The sequence below is a fragment of the Taudactylus pleione genome, unplaced genomic scaffold (assembly GCF_031769625.1).
Source record: "Taudactylus pleione unplaced genomic scaffold, aTauple2 ptg000408l, whole genome shotgun sequence".
NCBI classification, from domain to species: domain Eukaryota; kingdom Metazoa; phylum Chordata; class Amphibia; order Anura; family Myobatrachidae; genus Taudactylus; species Taudactylus pleione.
The window spans coordinates 4,486,532-4,509,489 of record NW_028284810.1 but is presented as its reverse complement, the minus strand read 5'-3'; the positions used below and the strand labels follow the sequence as shown (position 1 = coordinate 4,509,489).

General features: G+C 39.4%; 3 pseudogenes; 1 reads left to right on the top strand and 2 right to left on the bottom strand.

Moving 5' to 3' along the window:
- Positions 1–532: 532 nt before the first annotated feature.
- Positions 533–651, bottom strand: LOC148506289 (5S ribosomal RNA; annotated as a pseudogene).
- A 164-nt stretch (positions 652–815) lies between these two features.
- Positions 816–934, bottom strand: LOC148506288 (5S ribosomal RNA; annotated as a pseudogene).
- An 806-nt stretch (positions 935–1,740) lies between these two features.
- Positions 1,741–1,859, top strand: LOC148506287 (5S ribosomal RNA; annotated as a pseudogene).
- Positions 1,860–22,958: the final 21,099 nt, after the last annotated feature.

Sequence of the window (22,958 nt, the reverse complement as noted above, 5' to 3'; positions counted from 1 at the left end):
ATCCTTCCTGATTTTAGAGCGGCCTCCTGGCCACTCGCATAGCTGTGGGTGAGAGGCCAAAAAGATGGTCGCAATGGCCAAGACCATCGCGACCATCGGGCTTGCGACAAGACCCTTGTGGTAGGGTCTCGTCTGCCGCAAGCCCTGGAGTGCTTTTGACTCTATCAGAGCCAAAAGCACTCCCACTGACATCACTTGTGATGTCAGTGGGGCCGGCCCCAGATGGTAGGCGTTCCCATTGGAACGCCTCCATCTGGCCAGCCACGCCCACCAAAGGGGGCGTGCTGTCACTCACCATCGACAGCATGCCCCCTTTGTAGCGAGACCCATAGCGACGGCTTGCCCGTCGCTATCCGGGTCTCGCGCATGCGCACGATAGAGCCGGGTCCATTGTGCGCATGCGCACTGGCCCAACATTGACCCGCTTGCGAGCGCTCAGGGCTCGCAAGTGGGTCTGAATCAGGCCCATAGTTTCCAAAATAGTTCTTGATCTTGGCTCTTAATCATGATACAGTATCTTATGGAAAAATGAAGCTTACAACACCTGGTATTCCCAGGATGTCTCCCATCTTGGTACTAACCAGGCCCAACAACGTTTAGATTCAGAGATCAGACGAGGTTGGGCTTTTACGTGGTGGTATGATTGTATGTTTCATAGCTTCCCTCTCCTGTTCAAGGATTTTGTTCAAGGGATCCATGTTAGGTTGTTCTAATTATCACTTCAGTACGTGTGTTGTGGATTGTTGACTAGTTCCTCTTATTTGGGGAACTATAACCGTGTCTGGACAATCAACATATATTAAGATTTTTTAGAGTACTTGCAGCACCTGGTATTCCTAAGAGGTTCCCTATCTTAGTACTGACCAGGCCCAGTTATGTTTCACTTCCAAGATCAGACGGGATTGGGCCTGTGTATACTGCTATGGCTGCAAATATCTTATGTTTTCTTAGTTCGATCACGGTTAACACTCCCATTTTCTCTACTATACCTGAACTTCCCCCAAAAGGTCACCCTTTGTAGGTACTATTCAGGCCCCACCATGTTTATCCTTAATTGCCTGGAGTCTGATAATATCATGGGGGTAAATTAGTAGGTAGGATCTATAAGTATCACAAGAAAGGAGCAATCTCGTAGCTTTCATTAAATCCTTTAGGGGCCAGTGTGTCGAGTTCAAATAGCCAAAAACATCTCTCTTCTTGATAGTAGGTTCCCCAAATCTTCTCCTCTTTCGCCCAAAGTCACATGCTCAATGGCTTTAAACGTGATATTTTCTGGATTGAAATTATGTGCAATTAAAAAATGTCTGGAGACTGCATGCTCTCTCTACTTTAGTTTTTATATTTTGGATATGCTCCTGAATTCTCAATTTGAGAGGTCTCTTTGTCTTTCCTACATTTTTGAGTCCACAAGTGCATTCCAACAAGTATATTACTGATGTAGAATTGCAATTCATAAAGTTTTTTATAGTATATTCTTTGGATCTGCCAGAATTCATGAATGTTTTCCTTTTAGGTGGAGGAATTTGCAGATGTTGCAATGGCCACACTTATAGCTGCCATTGCATTTTAGAGTGTTTGAGGTGATTTTTTCTTTTTCCCGTAGCATACTTGGTGCTAGAAGATCTTTTAGGTTTCTAGATTTTCTGTAAACAATCTGTGGTTTTGGTGGTGATAATTAGAAGAACAACCTAACATGGATCCCTTGAACAAAATCCTTGAACAGGAGAGGGAAGCTATGAAACATACAATCAAACCACCACTTAAAAGCCCGACCTCATCTGATCTCGGAAGCTAAACGTAGCTGGGCCTGTTTAGTACCAAGATGGGAGACCTCCTGGGAATACTAGGTGTTGTAAGCTTCATTTTCCCATAAAATACTGTATCATGATGAAGAGCCAAGATCAAGAACTATTTTGGAAACTATGGCCCTGATTCAGACCCACTCGCAAGCGGCTGTCCGCTCGCAAGTGGGTCGATGGTCTGCACTGAGCATGCGCACGACGGAGGGAGCTCCGTCGTGCGCATGCGCCAGACGCGACGAGCGAAGAAAAGTCCTTCGCTCGTTGTGTCTGATCAAAGGGGGCGTGCTGTCGATGTTGATTGACAGCACGCCCCCTTTGGTGTGCGTGCCGGGGGCGTGCCTCCCTGACGGGGGCGTTCCCAAGGGAACGCCTACTGTCAGAAGCTGGCCCACTGACATCACTAGTGATGTCAGTGGGAGTGATTTTGGCTCTGATAGAGCCAAAATCACTCCGGGCCTTGCGGTTGAAAACCTCAACCGCAGGCTCCGGCTCGCAGTTTCGATGGTCGCGATGGTCATGACCATCGTGGCCATCAAACTGCATGCTCGTATAGGCTGTGGGTGGTGACCCACAGCTATATGAGCATCCAGGAGGATGCTCCATTTTTATGGAGGGCGGCCCTCATTCAGAGCGTGCGCTCTGCTCAGAGCGTACGGCTCTGAATGAGGGCCTATGTCTGGAAAACGCGATGCTCACTGATGACCCATAACCGCTTTACAAGAAGGGTTTGTGGACCACTGGATTATGCTCTTTTTTGTATAACAAAACTTCTGACATTTTATATAATTTTCATGAATATTTTAAAATATTGACCTACAATACATCAGTCTCAAATCACTGTTTTTTCTATATATGACTATCTATAACCAATATTATCACTTTATTTGTATTAATATAGATACCCCAACTGAATTTTATTTAATATATACTCCTTTTGTATATTTACTTTTATGACACTGGTCTAATCTTTGGGGTAGTTAGTGGGGTAGCACTAATATGTGCTTCTGTTTAAGTTACAGATTGAAAAAAAAGACCAATCTTTATATTAATAATATTTTATGTATGGGCAGAAGCCAGACCCTGAGTATCCAGCTAATATGCATCAGAAAGGCGGATATCACGTGGTGACACATCGAGGAATCACATGCCGCAAAAAGCGGAAGTATCTCGGTGATGCGAGCTGAAAAGGCAGACATTATGTGGTCAACGCTAGGCTCGGAAGGGCGGAAGTGACGTGATGATGGGAGCCGTGTAAGGGTGGAAATGATGGGAACAAAGGATGCAGCTAGCAAGTCACCTGTGGGAACCACATGGATGTGACATCTCCAAAAAAGGGCAGAAGTATCCAACACAAAGGGCGGAAGCAGTCGGATTGGAAATTTTAAAAGAATTTAAAATAAGCTCATAATCATGGCCAAACACAGCGGGAATTACCACAAGATGTATACTACTGAGGAGACTAATGGAAGTGATAATATAAATCACCCACTAAATTAAGAATGCTTTACACACAGGATGTGATGCAGATCTCTGACCTCTAATGAACTATTAGTGGGGAATAAATATCAGCATACCTCACTAGTACATTATCCCCTTGATGAAGTCCCATGACGAAACGCGTTGGGAGTGGTTGCCCATTACCTCATGAACTTTGCAGAGAAATACTCTTTTCCATACATTCAGATAAGCTGCTATTTTTATAACATATATCTCTTTGTTTTAAGTGTACTATTGATTGCCTCTGGGTTTTAGCTATATGCTGTATTATCTTTTAAAATATATTTTAAGTGAAAACCCATTCATGTTTTAGATGCTTACCTATATACTTGCTTTATTTTTTGTTTCTGAATAAATTGTGAATTATTTATTTATATGTATATATATTTATTTATTGCACGTGCACTTTTTTACTCATATGGTTTATATATACCTCCTGACACATTCAGTAGTAAATGTTAATAGATTACACCTCCACTTAGCAAACTAGTTGCTATTTAGTCAATTCAGTTTAAATCATATATATATATATATATATAACGTGTGTGTGTGTATATATACAGTCAGGTCCATAAATATTGGGACATTGACAGAATTTTCAGATTTTGGCCTGTATTCACTACCACAATGGCTTTGAAATGAAACAAACAAGATGCGATTTAACTGCAGACTTTCAGATTTAATTTGAGGGTAATTACATCCAAATCAGGTGAACGGTCTAGGAATTACAACGGTTTCTATATGTGCCTCCCACTTTTTAAGGGGCCAAAAGTAATGGGACAAACTAAACAATCCTAAATCTAACTTTCACTTTTTAATACTTTGTTGCAAATCCTTTGCAGGCAATTACAGCCTGAAGTCTGGAACGCATAGACATCACCAGATGCTGGGTTTCATCCCTGGTGATGCTCTGCCAGTTCCAGCTTGTTCTTGGGGCATTTTTCCTTCAGTTTTGTCTTCATCAAGTGGAATGCATGCTCAATCGGATTCAGGTCAGGGGATTGACTTGGCCATTGCATAACATTCCACTTTTTAGCCTTAAAAAACTCCTTGGTTGCTTATGCAGTATGCTTCAGGTCATTGTCCATCTGCACTGTGAAGCGCCGTCCAATGAGTTCTGAAGTATTTGACTGAATATGAGCATATAATATTGCCCGAAACACTTCAGAATTCATTCTGCTGCTTTTGTCAACAGTCACATCATCAATAAATACAAGGGAACCAGTTCCATTGGCAGCCATACATACCCACGCCATGACACTACCACCACCATGCTTCACTGATGAGGATCATGAGCAGTTCCTTTCCTTCTCTTCTCTTCCCATCACTCTGGTACAAGTTGATCTTTGTCTCATCTGTCAATAGGATGTTGTTCCAGAACTGTAATGGCTTTTTTACATGTTGTTTGGCAAACTCTAATCTGGTCTTCCTGTTTTTGTGGCTCACCAATGGTTTACATCTTATGGTGAACCCTCTATATTCACTCTTGTGAAGTCTTCTCTTGACTGTTGACTTTTACACATATACACCTACCTCTTGGAGAGTGTTCTTGATTTGGCCAACTGTTGTGAAGGGGTTTTTCTTCACCAGGGAAATAATTATTTTGTCATCCACCACAGTTGTTTTCCGTGGTCTTCCTGGTCTTTTGGTGTTGCTGAGCTCTCCAGGGCGTTCTTTCTTTTTAAGAATGTTCCAAACAGTTCATTTGGCCACACCTAATGTTTTTGCTATCTCTCTGATGGGTTTGTTTTGATTTTTCAGCCTAATGATGGCTTGCTTCACTGATAGTGACAGCTCTTTGGATCTCATATTGAGAGTCGACAGCAACTGATTCCAAATGCAAATGTCACACCTAGAATCAACTCCAGACCTTTTACCTGCTTAATTGATAATGAAATAACGAGGGAATAGCTCACACCTGTCCATGAAATAGCTTTTGAGTTGATAGTCCCATTACTTTTGGCCCCTTAAAAAGTGGGAGGCACATATTTAAACTGTTGTAATTCCTACACCGTTCACCCGATTTGGAAGTAATTACCCTCAAATTAAATCTGAAAGTCTGCAGTTAAAGCACATCTTGTTTGTTTCATTTCAAAACCATTGTGGTGGTGAATAGAGGCCAAAATCTGAAAATTCTGTCAATGTCCCAATATTTATGGACCTGACTGTACATACACACATATTGTGTGCATTTCTATATACAGGGTGTAAGGAGGGTGTACGCGGGCTCACTTGAGGGTGTACCAGCTTTAACTGATGTCGGCTGCAGCCCACCTCTTTCTCCGCCTCACGGTTTTTGTACTGTATTTGAAGGGGGGGGAGGCTCCTGACTATTTTGACAGTCCCGGGCCCCACAATTTCTGATGGCAGCCCAGGTTGAGGTAGCCCCCTCCTGCGGGTATTCATCATCGCACTGAATTGAATTCGGCTCAGTGGGTCCAAAAATAAATTTAACTTAAAATAACATTTAAGTACAAAATATAATAATAATAATAATAATAATAATAATAATAATAAATATATAATTAGGATTACCTGGCAACCATTTAACAGTGTTCTGGGTATAAAGAAATGAATCACAGATTAAAGATTAAGAGAGTGTCAAATATGCAGGCGTCCAACTGCTGTGGAACTACATATCCCAGCATGCCCTGTCACAGTTTTAGCATGCTCTAATAGCAAAACTGTGGCTCTGCAAGCTGGGATGTGTAGTTCCACTGCAGCTATTGAGCCACATGTTTGACACCCCTGATAGTATGTTGCATAATGTGCAATATTTCCAGCTGACCGGGAGCTAATTGAAGACACCTAGACTAATTAGCATATTTAACAATACATACATACAGAAGCCTTTTAAGCATTTATTTCCCTTAGATATGTAAAAATCATTTGTCTTTAAAAAAAATGTTTTCCTAAATTAGGTTCAAGTAACACTATACTCATCATGATAAATATTATCTTACTGCTTCTATTGCAGGTAAAACTAATGAGGTATAATTTCCATTTTAGAGTGGTCTGTGTGAAAACTATTCTCTGAAACTGAATATGTCAGCCTTTTTGTTTTTAAACTAGGACAAAACATGTAACAGAACCATTTTTTCTGGCAATCAAAAAAAAAAAAGAATTCCAATAGCTTTCTATGCCAGTTTGATCATTTTTTACTTTGATCATTCTGACGCAGGAATTTTTGGATTGACAATTGAATCAAGTTGTGATGCTAAGTGGGAAAGATGCTGTAACACATTTTTATAGCAATGAAACTGGATGGTAGGAAAATATATAAATAAAACTTGTAATATATTATTTATTAGCATTTATTTATATAGCGCACACATATTACGCAGTGCACTCATCAGTCCCCCTATGAGTGGAGCTTACACTCTATATTAATAATATACATACACACTAGTGTTAATTTTTGCCAAAATCCAATTAACCTACCAGTTATGTTTTTGGATTGTGGGAGCAAACCAGAGTACCGGGAAGAAACCCACACAAACAGGGGCCAACATGCCATCTCCGCACAGATATGGCCCTAATTGGGATTGAATACATGATCCAAAAGCTGTGAGGCAGTAAAGATATTCATTGCAACACCTTGGTGCCCACGTAATGTATAACAGTAAACTATACATGTTAAATTAAAAAAAAAAAATAGCTATAAGTATAGATTTAACTACTTCCTAGGACATTTCATATGTACAGTATAACAACAAGCATTAGAGACTCAGGGGTCTATTCAGCATTGATATTTTTACATAAAAAATACGGAAACTATGATTTATGTATTTTTTATGTAAATTCCCTATTCAGCAAGGGGATAATGGAGAAGATAACGCAATTATCTTCTCCATTACTACCCATCTCGCAGAGTTCTGCACTGTAGAGATCAGGCATTGATCTCTACAGTGCTTTAACACTTTTTACTACTCTGCAAAGCAAAAAGTGTTAAATCACTCGATAAATATTTCCTTTATATAACGCCATTTCAGAATGGCGTTATATGAAGAAAATACTTATACAGTATTTCCCGAAAACTGCAGGGACAGAGGGAAATTTACCCATAAGTCCCTGCAGCATCTGGTAAGCCCGCCCAGTCTCCGTCCTTGTTTCCCGGTGATCGGCGGCAGGTAAGTCACTTTAGAGGCTTTTAAACCCCCCGAAACTGATTGATATGTGTATACAGGCTTTATACTAGCCTGTATACATGTATATTTATGTGCTATTATATTTAACATTTCTATATAAATGTTAAATATAAAAGCACATAAATAGAAATGTTAAATATAATAGCACATAAATATACATGTATACAGGCTAGTATAAAGCCAGTATACACTTATCAATCAGTTTTGGGAGGCTGGAGCTGTACTTACCCCTCCGTGGTCACCGGGAAGCCAAGATGGAGACTGTTCCCGAGCACATGACTGAGCACGTGCAGGGAACAAACAGAAGGGATTGTTCTCAGAATCCCGATAACAATCCCTTCTGTGGCATCGCAGGGACAACGTGTTACCGCAACCGCTGTCCCTGCTGAAAATATTGCTGCATAGCTTACTTATTTTATCATAATTTACAAAATATCGTGATGATGTTTCTCGATAATATTCTGGGCAACATCGTCACTTTTGCTGAATAGACCCCAGAATTAATAGTTTAAAATAAAAAAAACAAATTAGCACTGTAGAACACAGCTGTAAATTTTGCGACACCAAAAACAAAATTGTAATTCCACTGAAAGATGCATGGCAAGTGCAAAATGAATCTACAAGACAAATAATACAGTGTCCGCAACAGAAGCAGACAGCAGCTGTGTAGCTGAAGGCCTCCTTTGCACCAATCTATGTACATGGACTGAGAACACCATGAACTAAAGCTAAACTTAGCAATAAATACAGAGTTCAAACTACATAAACACACATACACATCAACAACAATTACTCTGTAGGCAATTTTATTTCATCTTGCTTGTTATTCTTATGTTATTTTCTTTTCAATATTTTCTTTATTCTATAACGCTATACCACAGGACTACACAGCATATTCTGCTATGGCATTTAAGGACAAGTGCAAGCATAATACTTGGATGTGATACCATACACATACACTTTTTTGCATACTAATTCTAACAGTGTCATAAAAATTCAGCTTTCGCACATTGTTAAGCTTCGCGTCCATTTTCTATTCCGATGGTTGAAATTAGTACGTATTTTGAGTAAAACACTATATTTAAGTGAAAAAATTGAAGTGACATTTAAAATTTCTGCTGTTTTTGAAATGAGTCTTTGAATCGTGAATATTCAGTATTTTCTTATTTATGATTTCATTAGCAGTAATTTATTCACAGTACAACTGGATGAAATACACACAATGTTCACAATTTCCGTCGGCTTATGTTTTTCCTTGAGGATACAGGAATGGGTTGTATGAGTGTGGCAAATAATTTTATGGTGACAAATGTTTTACCTAATTTCTCAGCCTTGCGCAGTCAGTGTGCAGTTGTTACAGCTAATGCAATCTTTTTTGCACCTGACATACTTTGACAAATGACCCCCAAAGTATTCAAAGATTGATTGTGGTTTCCAGTTACACTGAAGGATTTACAAATAACTCCAAGGTTGCATTGATCCGTCCTGAGTTAGAAACCTTTTCACAGAACAGTTCACTACGGTGACAATATACGTAACGCTCTGCAACGTCAATATTTTGCAGCTATTGATAGCTGCATAAAGGATTGTCAGTATAGTATGTAATGAGAATAAAAAACGGAAAGAGTAGAAGGCTGTATGCAAGTGAGGAATATCTCAGATCTGTCTAAATAGGACTGTGACTTTGATGCCCCCTGGCTGCTCTCATGCAATTCGTCTGTAAAGGTTTGTTTCTGTGATAAGCTCCTGTTCTGTCTGTATTTTCCACTTCCCTGTTGGTAGGTGGGAGGAATGAAAGATTGATGCTTGGACTAAGTTGTAATTAAGGCTGCACAAATCATGTAGCCGCAGGAAGCCTGCCCCATTCACTTACAGTGTCATTTTCTAAAACATATACTTTATTATATTATTTGATTCTTACCTAGCACTGACAGTTCAAAGAGATCCCACTAAATAAATCAGTATGAGACCCAGGATACAAATGTCTTCAAAATCAGACTAGTGTGCAGAGGTAGGATATCCTTATTCTCTCTGTTAACACAAAACATTAGAATGTGTTCACTGGGCTAATTCTACTGAGAGACGATGAGGGGGGTGGGGGTTGTGAGGGAGGGGGGCTGGCAATAGATGTGACATTACTGTATGTACAGTTGGGAAACACTATGATCTTAACACTGTAAAGAAAGCGAGTTCAACCAAGCAAGGATCCAGTAACAAATAAATAATCCCAGCTTGCATTAGACAGTAAGTTCACTGTCGGTATAAAATAAATAGATTCACATTCATTTCTGAAAAATGTATAACAAGTTCCATTAGGGACACCAGCACACATCTATAGCTAGCAGTTGCCAAAATATATATATTTTAAAGATAATAATATGCACATAGCTTTTGAGCAGAATAAAAATACCCATTAAAGCTATCAATGTTTGGATGTTTGCACTCTTTGGGCAAAATTTACTAAGCGTTGGGTTCTAAACCCCGGCGGTTTGGTGGCGGTTTGACGGCGGGTTCTAAACCCCGGGGGGTTTGGTGGCGGTTTTGCAGTGGTTTCTAAATGACAGCCCTGTTCTATTCTGTTCTAAAAAAAATTTTGACGGTGGTTTTGGCCTTAGTAAATCTGCAGATAGCAAAACCGCCGCCAAACTGCCGCTTAGTAAATTTTGCCCTTTGTTTTATGACCGCTGTCTATTAGGCTGCCACTTGTATATACAATGAGGCCAATGTAAATCTTCATATCAAAATAAACAACCAAAGAGTGAGATATGTAAGTTGGTGCCTCAATAGTGTCCCATATATGTTTCTTACTCATCTATCCATAGATTAATTTAGGTCTTTACTTGTCACTTCATTTTCAATTTTACACCTAGGTGATATAATATCCGGGGAGATTACACTATTTGCTGTCTTTTTGCTGTTTTATTTTGTAATATCTGTATTGGAGTGAGTCCAGAATAAATAATTCAGGATATGCAGGTATACAAGAAGATTTAATGACTACCTGCACTGCCAAGTGGAACATGTATGAACTGCAGGCAAGATGAGACTATTTGTATGGAACACTATTGAGGCGCTGACTTGAATATCTCACACTTTGGTTAAGTGGGACTCAGTTTGTCCGGTACTAATCAAGAGATCAGAACACTTGTGTGTAAGTCTCTGCAAACACATTAAGATAAGTGGAAAAGTGGACAGTATTGACATAAGTGGAAAAGGTCCCAAGGATTGTCTTGCAATTGAACATACGAGGGGGACAGAAAAACACTATAAAGTAAAAATTAGCAGTTTTGAAAATGTTAAATCTTCTTGCTGATCTTAGCAGAGACACTTCTCAAACAGAAATACAGAGATCTCTCCGTGTACCAGGTCCCAGGCGACTAAGCTGCGTGTTTTTTACACAAATAAAACTGGTAGTGACAAAACTACTTTACCAGATTACACTGATGAGTTTGATGTGTGACATTTGTGTGCGAATGAGTCTGAATCTGCATAGAAAGTGCTATGATGCAGCGGCCGTGGCTTTTTCTCACAGCAAGTACCATTGTGCTTCACCTGCGACTTTGTATGCGTTTAAAACTAACTAACCTGTGCGGTTAAAGTTTCAGCGCAACTTCTCTAGTACACTTTGGGGTAAATTTACTAAAGTGAGAGTTTTTAGAAGTGGAGATGTTGCCCATACCAACCAATCAGATTGTAGCTATTATCATCTAGAAGGTGCTAGATAAATAAGTTGAACCTGACTGGTTGCTATGGGCAACATTTCCATTTCTAAAAAGTCTCACTTTAGTAAATATACTCCTGTGAGTGGTGTTTTGCTGCTGGTGCGATTCAAATAAGAATTCAAAATGAAAAGAAAAAAAAGATTTAACACTTCTTAGAGCATTTTAGTCTTGCGCTGATTGGCGTTTGGAGGCTACCCTTTAGTATGTAAGCTCTCACAAGCTAGGAGCTGATTGGTTGGTGTTATATATCTCACAATTTTATCTCACATCAAGCTGTGATACATATGCCCTAATAGAAGAAAGAAAGCTACAGTATTCATTGGATATTACAAAACAGAATGAGAGTCCTGGGGGAACTACAGTATCATACAGCCTGGAAGAAATAGAGGGCAGGCACTATAAAATAATACATGTAAAAACAACTGAGGGTTAACTGCAGAATGGTCACTCTAGGAGTAACCAATCAAGGCTAATAGTAGAAAAAAACAAAAACCTGTGACTGAAGACAGAATGTGCAGGCAGGTATCAGGTGCAACAAAATACTAACATACTAACTTGCAGTGAGCACCGGAGCAATTCATTATTGCTCTGGCGCGGAGACAGCTGATCCGGAAATCAGCTGTTTCCCCGAATGGCTTCACTGCTCCTTTCCTGTAGAGTTCATACAGATGCACAAAGCCTCAATGTCCGGCGGTAGGAGCCAAACAGGGACTGAGGATCTGAAAGGATCCCTCTTCACAACCCGGGACTCCTTCCCATAGGGAAGGAGCGGGGTGAGCACCAAGTGCGGGAGCAAACTTCATCTGAAGATGGCGAATGCTCTCGCACTCAAGCTCTGAAAATATTGTATTTTTGGAACTTGATGAATTTCTGACCTCATGCTAGTGTTCGGGGACCGTGGGCCACATCGGAAGCGAAAGATTATTACCTTTTTGATGAATAGCCTCAAAACTTACAAGTAGCAGGATAAAAATACATGAAAAACAGAGAATAAGCTATGTAAGTAAAGCAAAGGTGACAGAAAGCACTATAAATTATATTGCTAACTGTGTCTAGAGCAAGGGTTCCCAACCACGGTTCTCAAGGCACACTAACAGTCCAGATTTTAGGGATATCCATGCTTGAGCACAAGTGACTTAATTAGTACCTCAGTTATTTTGATTTAACCATCTGTGCACAATCATGGATATAACTAAAACCAGGACTGTTAGTGTACCTTGAGGACCGAGGTTGGGAATCACTGGTCTAGAGGGATTAATTGATTTCAAAGATTCAATATGCTTCTATAATTAAAAGGAGGTTGGATCTGTCGCCCCCACATGAAGGATCATGGAAATGATCATTCTGACTAATAAGTGAGTCCGCAGGATGTTTCAGCCTTACAAAATGGTTAGCCACCGGTGGTTTACTCATCCTGGTGGTAATGGCTTTTTTGATAGCAGATCTTTGAAGTGCGTTCATGCATAGAACATTTCTTTTCTTCCAACAGTGCAGGGGCAAATTAATATATAAATCATGAAAGTACTCAAACAGGTTAAGTAGAATTTAATCTTAAGAGGTTAGTCAAAACTGTGGTGTGTCTAAGTGCTTCTAGCCAACATTTATCTGCATGTGGTATGTTTGATGTATCTGAAGCATCCCAGTTGATTGGTAGAGATCTTTTTGGAGATGAAGGTACCATTTGAATAATCACTTAACAGATTGATCTTCCTGAATTTGATATTCTGGCATTGTTTAAAGCTTAGGAGGGGTCGTGATTCATTGAGTGCTGGTAGGCTTTTGTCTGTTGTGACAATTGGCCAAGGTTCCTTAATGGATCTTCCAAAAAGTGCAGATTTGTTATTGAACTGGGGGGTAATGGGTAACTGTCTGTATTCCAAACTTTTGGTTGAGCTTATTTCTAACAGAGATTCATGTGATAGGACAAGAACATCATTGTGGTTTTAGAGTGGATACAACTATAGCCTCTCTTTAACATATCACCCATCTATCTGATATCTATTGATGCTTGTGCATGGTCTAAGTTGGTGCGTAGTATCCACATAATTGTGATTTAGGCAAACCATCTTTGAAACATTGTGGGTGAAAGCTTGAGAACAACAAAATGATGTTCACATCAGTCTCTTTTGTTTAAAGGGAAGTATGGATGTTGTGGCTTTTGTTGGTTAGAGTCACATCCAGAAAGTGGACACTGTGTGTGCTGTAGTTCATGATTAGTTTTATCGTACAGTCTGATTAGTTGATCAACTATTAATTAGCTTGTAAGTAGCAAAATTGCTCCACTTCCAAAATAGGAATGTCACCAATGTATCATCGATAAAACAGTACATGTCTCTTGATGGCGTCCATAAGAAAAAGGTTACAAATAAATGCTTGAAAATGTTTGTGTCTGATGGGGCCATAGCTGTGCCCATTGAGGTGCCTATCTGTAGTTTATAGAACACACCTTCAAACACAAAATACTTTGTAGACAGTACAATATGTAGGAGGTTAAAAAAAAGTCAAATGTGAGGACCACAACACTTTTCAAGTCTTGGACAGCCTGAATTCCCTGTTTGTGAGGGATTCAGGTATACAGACTGGATACATCCAATGTTATGAAAAATTATTTTTTTCTGGAAGATCATGAAGTTTTTGTAGGGAGATGAAGAAGTCAGTGGTGTCTTGTAGGAAGCCAAACAGAAATGTATCAAGATATTGTGCTAGAAATTGGTGCAAAGACCCAACAGCGGAGAAATTGAGCCATCCTAGAAGTTTGTGGAGGTTTTTATGTATTTTAAGAAGAATCTAGATGTAGGCTCTTTTTTGATTTTGCACTGTAAGAAAAGAGGCTTTTTTTTCTGTGATGTAAATATTTTCCCCATGCATAAGAGAGTGTGGAATTTATTGTCACTTTGAATTCAAGTGTGGGGTCATAGCTTAGTTTGGAGTAAGTTGTGGTGCAGTTGAGTTGGGAATTTTTTTCTATTTATATGGAAACATTGATTGTAGTGGGGGTCATAAGTAGATTTTAGGTTTAAGAAATCAAAATTTGGTGAGGTTGAAATGTTAATTGCATCCATATTATGAAATAATTATTTTAGGCGGAGACTGCAGCCCAGTTTAGATTTGGCCCCAGTATCACTTAGGGCAGCCTCGTTGAGGGATGAGGCGGTATTGAATAGATTGTGGTAAGTAGTCTCCTTGAAGTCCAGAAATGTCATCTTTTGCCTCTTTTGTCGCACTCTCTGCTTTCGTTAGTTCCAAAGAGCCACCTATATACACAGTGTTCTGCATAATCCTGTTTGACTTTATAGTTATTTTATTTTTTGAAGGTTAACGAGTTCTCCCTGTGTGAATTGATTTGGGCAGTGAGCTTTGTTTGCCAGTCTGGTGGCTGGTATGTAAATTTACTGCTGGATATTTCGGCTTGGAGCTTGGTGATGTTAACTTGAATCTTCTTAGTCTCTCTGTTGGACTCCTCTATGGCTAAAAGCATCAAGTCAAGAGAGCCTTTATTCAAAATGGAGGTCTATTTTTTGCAGAACTCAGGGCTGGGATGTCCTCTCATGGGTGTGTTGCTGATCCTGAATACTCTTGGATTCAGGAAAGTGAAATGGTATGGAGATTGTAGTCAGCTAGTCATTTTTCCACTCTTAGATGGTTGTTCAATGCCTCTTAAAGGAGATAGGGTGCCAGAATACCTTAAGACTGAATCAATCCTGCTGTTGTTGAAAGAAAAAGGTTTCAGCGTGATTTGAATTGTCCCCTGCAATAGTTAGGAGTTCTTCCATCCTTTTCATGGAGAAAAAATAGTGATAGTAAATACCCAAAGAAATTACCAAATGAGGATTTGGCTTGCAGTCACTTGAGGGTAATTAAAGATGGTGGGTGCTCCAAATGAATAAAATATGCAAAGTAGGAGAGTAGGGCACACCAATCCAACAATTTGGTTTAGTTAGGGTGCCAGAGATGAATCCATATGAAGTCCTACGCGGTGAAGGTTAGAGCATCACTACTGCGCCTTTAATCATTACCACTCACTAGGGTATGCAGTCGGGAAGCCGGCGGACGTAATCCCTACAGCCGGCTTCCTGACTGCTTAATCCCTGCGAGGGTTAAATGACAGGCATCTAAATCTGGACGCCTGTCATTTTACCGACGCCGAGAGACCGGTGCCAGGCATCCCAATTGAAGGCACCGAGCGCGGATAGCCATCCGGGTGGGGGGGAGGGTTAGGTTTAGGGTTCCCGGGAAGGACTTAGGGTTAGGCAGCCCCCTGGGAGGTTAGGTTTAGGCTAGGGGAAGGGGGGGTTAGCGTTAGCGTTAGGTACCCCCGGGGTGGACTTAGGGTTAGGTGGCCCCCCCGGGGGACTTAGGTTTATGCATCGGGGAAGGGGGGGTTAGGTTTAGGCACATAGAGGGGGATTAGGGTTAGGCACTGTGGGGGAAGGCTAGGGTTAGGCACTCCTAAGGGAGGGTTAGGGTTAGGGGGTAGAATTAGGTTAGACCAGTGGTTCTCAAACTCGGTCCTCAGGACCCCACACAGGTCACATTTTCCAGGTCACTCAGCAGGTGCACAGGTGTGTTCATTACTCACCGACACATTTTTAAAAATCCACAGGTGGAGCTAATTTTACTTGTGATTCTGTCAGGAGACCTGCAAAACATGCACCGTTTGGAGTCCCGAGGACAGAGTTTGAGAACCTGTGGGTTAGACAATACTTACCTTGGACGATCAGGATTTCCTCCTCTGCCAGGGATTCCAACCTCCGGGCATGGGTCCGGTGGTAAATCATACCGATTCCCTTACTAGTGCTTATCCTAGGAGCTTCCCCTACAGTGGTTTAATTCCAGTATCATCTACTATTTAAGTCCAACTATGATTTTTATGTTTCCCATTTTACAATGTTAGCATGGACATTTACATGGCCTCATATTTTGTACATATATGGCACTATTGGTCATCAGGCCTTTGTGTACTTTAATACAGTAACAAATTGTTACTCCAAAAGAGCGCAGAACAAAGCAGCCTATATACACCAATAAAGGAGCTACACCTATGCTCCTACAATGGACAGACTATATAAAGATGAACTATTGGGTATAATGGCGATCTGTACATATAACAATTATAAATACTTTTCAATGTGTGTGCAGTGTCTTTTTTCAAATTGGTTCAAACCTCAACAATACAAAGAAAAAAACAAATACAGACAGTGTAGTCCTGTTGTCACAAGGTAAACAAGTTCATAATGTTCTTTGTATTAAATCAATAGTGAATTCTTCTCAACCACCACCAAACAGGATGATATATAACTGGGTTGCCCCCCAAACATTACACTCACATCCTCCAGCTGGATTAAAGACAGGTAGAAAATACACTTTTATGGAATCTGGAACCTTTTTCTCTTTCAGGCACTCAGCCAGCAATGTAAGTACTGTATATGTATCCAAAAGCAAGAAGAAAGGTTCATAGCATAAATCTAGTATTACACATGAACATATAAAAAGTTATTGGTTGACTGGGTTCAAAATTAGAACCTGGACATGCCAAATTATCTTCTATTCAATGGTTACCACTGCAGCTTGATGGAACAGAATTTATCCAGGGTACCACACTGTGGACCTGATTCAGATGTTTGGGAATCTACGCAGGCTCAGATCATCCAGCTCATACTTTTCTCGCCACACAATATCAAGGAGTCCCAGTTTTTGGACACTAAAAATGGATTTATGGAGCAGTCCATGGGGCACTGGTTGCATCAGCAGATTAGTAAAATGTAGTTGATAAATGATAACACAACTTTAAGTTGACCATACACACAGTGTGTCGGAAACTTTACCGACTAGATGTTTTGTACATAGAATGAATACATACCATTACGTAACCACCATGATTTAACACCTGAAATATCATAAGTTTTTATAGGCACTTAAAGCATTTACATATATATATATTTTTGGATGGTATTTTAAGCACTTTCTTGTACATCTAGTGGCCCTTTAAGTGTTGGCAAATCCTGAAATTAATGTCTACAGTATGTTGTGGACAACACCATTCTGTATATGAAGTGTTGAGGTTTATCTATCCATTTTCCAAGGACTGCTTTGCTTGAAACACTGGTTTTATGCTGTGTCATTAAATTAGACATTACCTCCTCATCCCCCAGATGCACACAGCACCTTAGACAACATGGTTTTAATAAGTTACTTAGAATACACTTAATAACCTCTACATTTTATAAATCAATATAAACTATCATTCCTGAGGAATTTCTCAGTCTAAACTTTATTTAAACCGCAAAAACAAAACACTAATGGCCTGACTCAGAGGAGTCGTGGCTGCAATAATATGCAAATGCAATAATATGCAAATGCTAGTATCAATCTTCCTGTGGTGTAGTATCCTGCATCTGAATGAGCAAGCCCTGAAATGCCCACTTTCAGCATCTCTGCACACTATAACACCACCGGTGACCCGCCACATTCCACCATCGGCGCACCATTGTGTGTACTATCGACACTGGCACCAGCCCTATGGCAGGTTTCCCCATCTGAACGTGGCCTCTGTGGTTACGGCTCAGGGAACGCAGCTGCTTTCACTGACACGACCGCAACACAACAATAACATACCCGTGAGAATGACCTTTTTTTGCATTAATTTCAGACAATCCCCCAGTCACCACCCAGGAATGCCCATCACTTTTTCGCCTCATATCTGATACCATCTATCCTGATCACAACACATCTCTGTGCGCACCCTCTGTGTGTGCCGTTGGGGTTTTCAGGAATTTTCATGCATGCGCAGTTGCAAATAATGACACAGTTACGTGAACATCGGCGTTACGTTTAAATTGCGCACACCTCTGTATCAGGCCATAAAAAGCTACTCTTAGCAGTAATAGTTGTCTCTAGTTATTGTGCTGCCTGACACAGCAACTGAAATTGCACCAATCTTCTTCTGTTGCAAATTGCTGTAAATATTCTATATAAGCTGTATATAAGCTGTAATATTAAAAGCATTATTAAATCTACCTATTATGTAAAACAACTATTTTAGATTTTTGTATAAAGAAATTAACTCTGTTTCCCCAACTGCCTTAATTTTGCTTCACCCAAAATCTTACTGACTGAGACCTCTGGTTGCTTCATTATAGTGAGACCACTTTAAGTGCCGTATCTATGTATTGTAGACATGGAACATTATCTTGGATGTCTTTCCATAATCATTACATATTTATCCATGATGCCAATGGAAACTGATGGAGGTAAGTGGCACATTGAGGTTTAATTATTACTTCTTTGTTAGCATGTTCATTATCACACACATTCTATGCTGCCCCCTCTGTCCTCTGTTCTCCTCCCTTCTGCCTCCTGCTCTGTCCCTCCCCGTCCCCTCTCTATACACTGCTCTTTCCCTCTCAGTCCCCCGCTCTGCTCTCCCTGCCCAACCCAATGGCTGCATACTTATACCCTACATTGGGAGTCTTAGTCCTCTCTGGCTAGGCTAGAGTCTGTCCTGTCACTCTAGCAGTGGGAGCCATTGAGGGGTGGTGCGCACCTCAGGTCCAACAACACATTCATTTTGTACAGTAGATGTCACAGACTTAAGGAGATTATTATACTGATAAATATACTGTAGATTACAGTAAAAATACACATTAAGGGAAAATCCCACAGATGTGGGGATAAATACTTCACAGCTAATTCCTCCACCTATGCCCATGGCTGCAACTGTTCTTCACCGAGATTAGGGACGTATTTATCAATTAAGTGATGAATTCCACAAACCCTAATGTTCCTATTCACAGCAAGATTGAAATGGGTTTCAGGGATATATATCATTCCTCCCATGCTCTAATAAGCAGCCGTACTGCCAGCGTTTCTGTGCCGTTAAATCAACAATTTACCGGGATCCAGTCAGGATTCTGGATGTCAGTATACCGACGACGGAACCCCGATGCCGTCAGAATGCCGACGCAGGTATACTGAAGGGATCAAGTTACGGTTAGCATTAGGCCGGGGATGGGGGGGTTAGGTTAGGTTACTTACCGGCCCCTGTCGGGATTTGCAACATCTTACCGGCCGCTGACGGTCTTCTGACCGCCGTCATCATGTCCGCCGGTAAATCATACCAATTCCGAATTTACCATATATGTTGTTACAGGTTTATAAAAGAACTAATTGCACAAATGTTTCCATTCTCAAACCATATCACCTAGGACTTTGGAAAGAAACTATGCTTTTGTTTTTTGCACTGCAAGAAAAATATTTTTGGATCGCTCAGGTTAAGTAACTATAAAAGTAGGTAAAATATTATTGTATCCATCTCAGCAGAGAGTTCATATATCATTATTGTGCAAGTTTAGTATGCAATACTAAGGCTCAAATTATACTTACATACAAAAATGATGTCTTGTTTAAGAACTTCATTGTACACTGGAATGATGATCATATTAACCTGTCGGCTGTGTGTAACTTACTGTATACAGCAATTATTGTTTGTTTTTATTCATATGCGTTTATGTCTATTAAAATTAAAATTTAATTCACTTAATATAACTATTTCTAAACAATATATCTATAATGCGTAAAGAGTATTAAAAAAATTAGATTAAAAAAATCCTTCAGTCTGTCCACAGTTTTATTAAGAATAGGCAATTAAACAGCCTTATGTTAGCAATGATTCCTATTGCATTATATTGGGCATACATAAAGTTCACAAATCATTATTCCATTGACACCAAATATACTATTATACCTGTAGTATAAATCATCTGTAAGGCTTCCCCACCGCCTCCCTCCCACCTCCCCTCTTTGGTGTCCATATGACCCCAGCCCCTGCCTGTAACATGCAAACTCTAGTCTGGGAGGCTCATCAGTTGGCAATTCTAGCGGTCAGGAGAACCTCTCTAGCTCGCTACACGCTGATTTTCATTTGCAAACAACCAACAAATGCAGATGTGAAACTTTTTTATATGTGCAACTGTGTCCATTTTGCCTCAAAGTGAATGCAATTTACAAATATTTAAAACTGCAGTGTAAATAGGGTTTTGTGACATGAAAATTCTATTTGCCTATTTACCTGTGCACCAATTTTTACAGCTATTTGCATAGATTTGCAACCTTTTTGCAAATCCATGCAAACAGTAAAAGACAGACTGGCGCTGTTCCTTTCATGAATTCCCCTACTTACTCGCTCACGTGCAAAACCCAAATTTATTTTGCAGGATGAAATTATGTAAATTAGAGATGAGCAGTCCGATTTTGGCTTGGTTACGTTTAGATCTGAAAACTAATCTTATTGGCTATCCGGCTATCATGTGTTTTGATAGCCAATAAGATAAATCTGGACTTGCGTTAATTTGGCGGAAATAACCAAGTAAAACCAAACTGCTCATCTCTAGTATAAATGTGTTAAAGTGGTGGAGAAGACACATTTGGGGAGCCATTCATTGTGTACCTGGGAGAGTGTACAGCTGTATTCTAATAAAAAAGGACTTTATTTTTCCATGTCTTCTGAGGTGGCGGAGATTAAGCCTCATCATGTAACTGCAATGCGATGGACTTGCAACTTTCCAGGTGCACTTTTAGAGAACACAATATTTCTATAACAGGGAGTTACCATGCTGAGACTTGTAGTGCCATCCACAAAAATATGTAGATGCACACTCTAAGCACTAAGAATACTCAAATACTGTTGACTTTGAACTGACCGCTACCAGGAAGCTTAGCATCTGCTGCGCTGCGTTCTAGGATACATAATGTGACTCTCGGGCAGATCTGCACTCCCCTGCAATAATTAATTAAATTAGTGTAGCACAGAAGACAAAGTATCATTTATATAAACTTAAATACAACATACAGAAGCTGAGTTGGCAGCTGCAAGGCTAGAAGGAGGAATATTCAAAAAGGGAAAAAATCCTAACAGTACTAAATGTCCAAAAGTAATTTTTCACTGAAACATATAAAGAACTTTTAGTTTGGTGCAGGTAAGGTTTTCCAGTGTGAATCACTATAGATTGCAGAGCCTCTTTCCTGTGCACCTATTTTCATTAACGTCCTGATATTAGCACAGAATGTACTGTACTCTGACTAGGGCAGTAACAATGGTAGGAAGATGCCTGCTGGTGTAATTCTACTGAATTATAGCTACTATAGAGTGTCAGATGGTGGATGCTACTTTTTTGATACTGTAGCAATATCTCTGTTTAAGTTTGCCGTAGTTGAAGCTCCAATGCTATTTTCAATTTAGGGGCAATAAATTTCCGGGTTGTTGTGTATGTCAATGATTTATTACAATATAATGCAATGAATAATTGAATAGTTCCTGGATGTTAAAATTACTGTGTTTATTTCCTAGAAGGGGTTGAATCATTGGCTGTTCTGCATAATAATAAACTGTAGTTTGTTCCTTATAAACTAATAAACAAATATACTTCCAAAACTCATATATCTATGATACAGTTTATCCGCAGAGAGACACTTACAACTTAAAGGGGTTGTATACTACCTGTTTTAAATGCTGGTCAGTGCTTTTGAAGCTCCCCGTGGAAAAGGGAAGTACAGATTATGTCATGTTATTGGTTTTAAATCATAAAATATACTCTACAAATAAAAATGTAATTACCACAATGGATTAGTCTTAAATATTTCAGATATATGGCGATTATTAATTTGGATGGGTGACCTCTAATGCTCTATTTACAAAGTTAGTTTATTTGGTCAGTTAAAAAAACCTCATCATTGATAAATTGTCTGAAAAGATAACGTCTATGAATGTAATACTAGTCTATAAATAGGCTACAATAACAGTACCGCAGAAAACAAATGATTGCCGCCGTAAAGTAATTACAAAGATGTCTGAATAGATTTCACTATAATACAACACAGGTATTTCCTTTTCATTCATGCAGCGGTGTGGCTTACTATCTACAGGACTCACAAGTGTGAAGAATACAAACACAATATAATATAGTAAGTACACAGACATAAATGCAATTATGCAAAATTTAGCTAGAATGGCATACCACCTTCTTTCTTTCTTTAATAATTTTACATAGCCATTGGATATAATTGTTAACTGTTAGATTAAATCTATCAATCATACTGTATCTACTGGGATATCATTTTCTATATTACGTAATCAATAACATTTATTTTAGGAGAATTCGTCGTACCTACTAGTCTAGTATTATTTTCCAGGTTATATTTTCTAATTAATACTATGCTCATTTTCACAAAATAATTTATTAAATCCTTTCTTTTTTTTGTTTTGCAGTTTTACCCCAGACACAAGTCCCATACACAGGCTTAAGTGCACGTATGGTCAAACATATTAGACAAAGAGGTTTTTTTTTTTATTAATTAGTCACGGTCTGAGTATAGAGATAAAAAAAACCTGCCCATCTCTTTGCAATGTTTTAAACACAATTTGGCAGCCATAAAGTTATGATGATGTCCAATGAGCTCTGCCCCATTGTTAACAGGGTTAAGGCTCCCTTAAAAGTTGCAGCAAACTTTAAGCAATGAAACAGACTTTACCCAAACGTGCAGAAAATAATCTAGGAATCATCACCTTTTGACCATGTGACAGGATGACAAAAAGAAGTACAAATATCAACACTTTGAATCAAGAAGGAAAAAAAAACACAAATGGGAATACAATCAATAGTCGTAGAAAGGTAAGAACCTAACAGCTTTATAAAAGATACCAATAACTTAATAAGAAGGGGGTTATTTTTGCAAGATAAAAATCTGACATGAACAGATACTGTATACAGTGCGACATATTCTGATTAACTTCC